This window comes from Zingiber officinale, chromosome 2A, assembly GCF_018446385.1.
Source record: "Zingiber officinale cultivar Zhangliang chromosome 2A, Zo_v1.1, whole genome shotgun sequence".
Taxonomy (NCBI): Eukaryota; Viridiplantae; Streptophyta; class Magnoliopsida; order Zingiberales; family Zingiberaceae; genus Zingiber; species Zingiber officinale.
In genome coordinates, this window is record NC_055988.1 from 113,097,092 (window position 1) to 113,103,896 (window position 6,805).

Below are 6,805 nucleotides of genomic sequence, written 5' to 3' on the forward strand. Positions count from 1 at the left end.
TAGGAATTGGATGACGATACTTTACCGTGATGTCGTTGATGGCTCGACAATCCACACACATCCTCCATGTTCCGTCCTTCTTGGGAACTAGTAACACAGGCACGACGCAAGGACTCATGCTTTCTCGAACATACCCCTTTTCTAGTAATTCATTAACTTGCCTCTGAAGTTCCTTTGCTTCCTCCGGATTGCTTCTATAGGCAGGTCGATTCGGAATGGAGGCACCAGGTATGAAGTCAATTTGGTGCTCAATTCCTCTAATGGGAGGTAAACCATGTGGAACCTCTTTAGGAAAGACCTCCTCGAATTCCTGTAAGAGAGAAACAATAACACTAGGCAAAGAATTGTTAAGGTCGTTAGTGCTCAAGAGTGCCTCCTTATACAAAAGGATAAGGGGCAGCTGATTTGAAAACAAAGCTCGCTTAATCTCACTTTTTTTTGCATAAAAAATATTTTTCTTTCTCTCTCCTTTTTTTCCCTTGCCCACTCCTTTTGTCTCTTTCCTCTCATCTTCTTTCCTCTCATTTTTCTTTCCCTCTTCTTCTTTTTTCTCAAATTTTTTTTTCTCAATTTCTTTTTCTTTCTTCTTTTCATTTGCCTTTTGTAGTCTCAACTGGTCCTCCATAACTTGTCTTGGAGTCAACGGTACAAGAATAATAGGTTGCCATTTCAAAGTAAAACTATACTTATTTGTGAGGCCATCATGTGTTACCTTTCGATCGAATTGCCAAGGTCTTCCCAACAATAAATGGCATGCATGAATGGGGACCACGTCACACAATAGCTCATCTTCATATTTGCCAATGGAGATTGCTACCAAGACTTGTTTTGTTACCTTAATTTCTCCGCAATCATTTAGCCACTCGAGTCAATAAGGTCATGAATGTTTCTGAGTTGGTAGTGATAATTTCTCTACCAAATCAGTACTTGCCACATTGGTGCAACTCCCCCCATCAATAATAACACTGCAAATCTTGTTATTGACAAAGCAACGGGTATGAAACAAATTCTCCCTTTGATTACCTTCTTCCTCCTTAGCTTGTAGATTGAGAACTCGTCGGGCCACCAATAAGTCTCCAATAACAGCATGTTGTTCATCATCACTGTCCTCTTTTTGTGGCACTTCTTCAACTATTTCATTCTCATATTCCGACTCAAGTTCACCTTGAGCGTTTATTATCATCACCCTTTTGTTCACACATTGACTAACTATATGATCATGCATTTGACATTTAAAACACTTGATATCACAAGTTTTGGAGGAAATGGGCTCGCGATTACCTTGAGTAGTAGATGGTGTAGGTTTGGGCTTCTTGAAGGGTTCAAACTTTGGCTTATTTTGCGGTTGTTCCTCCTTTCTTGGAGCTGTCCGCCATGTGCCGTGAGTAGTCATTGGTTGTCCCTTCCTAGCCAATCCTCTCCTCTTGAGTTGTTCTTCCACTTTTTGTTCTTGGTGGACCATGTCTGACAGTTCAACATAATGCTGCAATTCAACAATATCAGCAATTTCTGGGTTTAAACCATGTAAAAACCTGGCCATAGTGGCTTCCCGATCTTTATTGACATTAGCTCGGATCATGGACAACTCCATCTCCTTGAAATATTCATCCACACTTTTGGAGCCTTGAGATAACCTTTGAAGCCGCTGATATAAGCTTCTATAATAATGGTTGGGTACAAAGCTCCTTCTCATGAGCACTTTCATCTCCTCTCAAGTGGACACAGGTTGCTCTCTATTCCTTCTTCGAGTCATCACCACTTGATCCCACCAAACAATAGCATAATCAGTGAATTCAATGGCAGCTAACTTCACCTTTTTAAACTCTGAGAATTCATGATAGTCAAACACCATTTCCATTTTAGTTTCCCATTCCAAGTAAGCTTCTGGGTCATTTCTTCCTTGGAAGGTTGGAATTTTCATCTTAATCCCTCCTAAATCATTATTTCTTCTAGTTCCATTTATATCTCCTCGATGTCCAATCCAGCCCCGATTGTAGTTTTGCTCATCAAAGTCTTCCACAATAACCTCTTCATCTTCTTCGACATCAATCCCTTGGGCATGTCTTCGTTGTGGTCTAGTAATACGGTCTTGTTGATGTCTTCTTGGTGTCCCATCCTCCACCTGATCCAATCTCTCATGGATAGATTCTAATTCTGCCCTCATCATCCGCTGCATCTCCCCCATCAATGCTTGTAATTGCAGGTTAGGAAGTGGCCTAGTCCCCTCATTTGCTCCATCCTCCTGGTTGTTGGACATGGCTGCAAAATGAAAGAAAACCTCACAAGCACTCAACTCACGTTTGGGTGGTAGCTCTCAATTGATGATATCTCTCAGTTCTTGATCAAACTCTAGAACAAATCAGAATATCACGTAGCAATTCAAAAGATACCACCAAAACTTATGATGACAGAATTTTAAGAGAAAATGAAAGAGTAAAAGTTTGAGAATAAGGAAAATAAGAAAAGAATTGTTGAAGACAATTTACTTCGATTCACAAGCAATTTTTTTTTTTTTGCGCTTTCTTCTTCTTCTTCTTCTTTTTTTTGTCTTTTCGATGCACTCTTTTTTTTTTCTTTTTTTTTCCACAATTTTTTTTTTTTGCTTTTGGCTGAATAACAAGTAAAGATAAATTTGCACTTGCCTTTGAACCGAAGCTCTGATACCAGATGATACGAACCCCACCAACAAATGTGATGGAACACGAAACAAAGGTGGATAGAACCCCAAGAACTAAACGACAAGAGTGTGAGCCTTGACCCGTAACCAAGAATTGACACGAACCAAGCCTACGAAGGAAAGAAACGCCACACCTAGGGGTGATAAGTTTCGATGGGTTGAACGCCACGAGAGTAGACTCGATAAGTTCAGCAAGTTCTTTCAAGAACTAAGAGAGCACACAATCTCACCAAAAAACTAAGTTGCTTCATACTAAGATGTCTCTCCCTTATATAATGGGAGTGAACAAGGGAAAAATACAAGATAAGTACATGCACAATTAGAGTCCCAATGTTGCATGCCTCATGCAAGCTATCTAGAAACCCAAAACAAAATAAATGCATGCACAATTAGAGTCCCAAGTTGCATGCTTCATTAAATAATCTAAAATACTTAAGTCTTCATGCATGAACGAATTCCCATGCTTTGCATGCTTATTAGCGTTCTTCCGTTAAGCGCGACCAGTCATGGATGGTTATGCCCGATTACGTGGATTAGGCCACGACTAGCAGTTGCGATTATCTTGGTTTCTCCTTGCTCATAGTCCCCCAATGTTTTTTGATTAGCCCATTTAGTGCTTCCTTGAAACGCTTTGCCTGTAGTCTTGTAATTGGGCCTTCTGGAAGTGATAACTGATCTCTCCTATCTTCAGCCTTTGGGCATACATCATCATCACCTAAGGTTGTCCCATAACGAGGACTCGACCTTACTTGTTTTTCTTTTCAAAATAACCTCTCCATTCCAAAAGCTTACCTTCACTTACCATTTATCAAATATCTAGTCCTCTATATCTATTTGGACTTCCTCTGCTCAGTGTTCGATTACTTGATTTGTCAGGTCTTTCTTTGACTTGATATCTGTGTTAGTTAGAGCCCTAGGGTCAATCATATGATGATTGTTGTACGGACTCGATGTATTATATTCCTATATGTTTATAAAGATATTTTTTTTATGGTTATTATACTTACTTGTATTGGTACTAAATAACTAAGTATAATAGTATCCTTGAGTAGAAGGTTTTTATCTATATCAATCGATTGGTTGAATCGATAGTGAGATGATATAGAGAACACTACTTTTAATCATTCCTAGTCAAGTATTAACATTCAGGGACAATGTTAATGCGATGAAATTAGCATGTAGGTCAACTCGATGACTTGATCTCACAAGTCATGGATATAGAGATATCAAGTTGACACATGGGTATGCATTAGAGAATGTATACTGAATGACCCGCCATAAGAAAGTATCATGGATCGTTATATGAGTGTCATATACTTTCTCATGTGGCTATTAGTATGACTATTAGTCCTTGGACCTGAAGTCACCATGGTTCCCTACATAAGGAGTTGCATACTTTGGCTTCGTCAAACGTCACCCGTAACTGGGTGGACCATAAAGGCGATTACTAGGTATATAACAAATTATGTGGAGGGATGTGAGTGATGTAGATGGGATATATCCCTCCTATATGACGGGAGTGACATCATTATTCTTGATAGAGTGAGACCACTAAGTGCATGATCATACCTAAATGAGTCAATATGAGATATTGAACTCATTTGATTAGAGTAAGTCTACTTGGAGTTCAAGATTTAGATTGATTAGAGGATGACACGGACTATGCTTCATATTAATCAATCTAGATGTCAAGGATAGAAGGACATTGTCACATATTGTGAGAGTCACAATTAGTAGTTACAAAGGTGATGTTGGATCTCAACATTCTTGTAACTTGGGTAGTAATGATGTGTTGCTAGATACCACTCATTACTTATGCTTCTAAATGAGTTTAGGAGCATTGCTAACGTTACAAGAACCTATAGGGTCACACACAAAGGGCAATTAGATGGATATTAGGTTCATTTGATGAACCAAGAGGATTAAGTTCATGTGATGAACCAAGTTGGATTAAGAGTAATCCAAATTAAACTAATTGAGCTAGACTCAATTTGATTCATGTGTTAAATGAGTCTAATTTAGACTTGGACTCATTGAGTCAATTTAATTCAATGAATAGAGATTTATTAAATCAAATTGACTTGAACCAATGGTTAGATTTGATCAACCATGGGAGATAAGAGGTCAAGTTTGACTTGACTTGATAGGGAAGATGAAAGGTCAAGTTTAACTTGACCAATGCCACATCATTTGTGTGTTGGCATAAGGTGGGCCAATGATGATGTTCCACATCATCAAGGTTGGCTTATGTGTGTGCCACCTCATGAGGGAGACCAAGAGCCATGACTCTTGGTATCCCATGGAGGTTTATAACCTCTCCATGAAGTGGTCGGCCACTTGATTGCAAGTGAATGCAATTGTGTGCTCATTCACTCCTTCTTTTTCCTCATCTCTTCCTCTCTACTCTCCCTCTTCCTCCATTGCCATGAGCCACAAAGAGTGCTATCACACTCTAGTGTCTTTTCTCCATCTCGTTGTTCGTGTGGATACATATAGAGGAGTGTTCACTTGACACTCTCGAGATCCGGCAACCTTGGATGAGCGGGATAAGTGAAGGGCTTCGCATCAAAGGTATAAAATCTCTACCATGTAGATCTAGAATAGAAACAAGTACATGAATTTATTTTAATCTTCGCACGGATCCGGTGGCAAGACTTTGGGGTTTCCGCAACGCAAAAAGCAGTTTTTGCGGCCCGAAAGTCCCAACAATCTGGTCCTCACTAACCTATCAAATCCATCTTGCCAGATAGCCAGTCCCTTAACTCATTTGGACTTTCACGTCTGGTGCCCTTAATCTGCTAAAACTTTTGTCATCTAATATCTAGTTCATCTGATCTACTAGGACTTTCCAAGTTAAGCTTCCTGCACACTCATCTAAGTCATTATATCACAACATAACTTAACTTTGAGGCTTTGCCAAATACTTGACGATGGGGAAGTTTAACTAGAAGTTAGTAAAAGAGAAGTTCAAGTGGATCACGATTGATGATGAACAAAAATCATAAGTACACGATTATCGTCAAGTAATAAGAGATTGATTCCACATGAATTATAAAATCAAGAGTCACTCAGAATCACTAAGCAAGTTATTTAGACTATTGAAAATCACAAGAATTGAGAAAGAAAGAATGAAATGAGAAAACATGAGAAATCTTAGGAGAAATTTGGTTTTAGAGAGTAATTCTAGGATTTCTATTTCGCCACGATAATTGTTGACACTCTAAATACTATTTACTCTCTTACCTCAATGTTTATTCGCATGCAGGTGGTTTATCTTGAGGTAATTAATATAAACTTATGGAATTATACCAGTGTGATTACTTAAACTAAACATTTACTGTCAAGGTAGTCTTACTAAAGTGACTATTTTCTCAGGGAGGTTGATCAGGATGCTCTACAATCCTCTAGGTACTATCCCCTACTTCATGACACCAAATCGAGGTAAACCCATTAGGCCATGTGATGGCCAATGGTGTTCTTGTGAAGTTTTGGATTACTTTCGTGAATAACCCCTCACGTCTAGAGATTTATGGGTCAAAGAATTAGGTTCACCCTTCAGTCTTTCCCTGTGTCCTTGGGATATGAAGATGCATTGTTAGTATCATAATCATGTATGCACAATAAAGCTGGATTATGGATAAACATATCATATGAAAAAAAAAGACAAATAGATATCTAAAATAAATGTCAACAATACATCAGACTACTCTCTTATTCTAGAATTAAGAGAACTACTCTATGAAGATGGAGTTACAACCAAAATACAAAAGGTAAGACATCCTACAACTCAAATTAAAGAGAAAAGAGGGGAGGAAGCTTAGTCGTGATGGTTGCTGGTGTCTTCGAAAGAACTCCTATCTCTACAGTGGACGGAAACTTCGATGAGTGACTCTCTTAGAATTCTCTGTCACAGGGAAACACTTTTTCTCTAAAACAATAACCTCTTCAGGCCTTTTCTAGCCCTCCAAATACGTCTAAATTCGTTGTAATCTTTCAAAAAGTATAGGGGTGCCACCCACGAGCTACGACCGTACTGGGAGGCACGACCTAGCATGCCACTCTAACTCAACAAAATTGTAGGGCCGGACACGACCATGCTAGGTGGCATGGCTAAACCATTTCTGACTC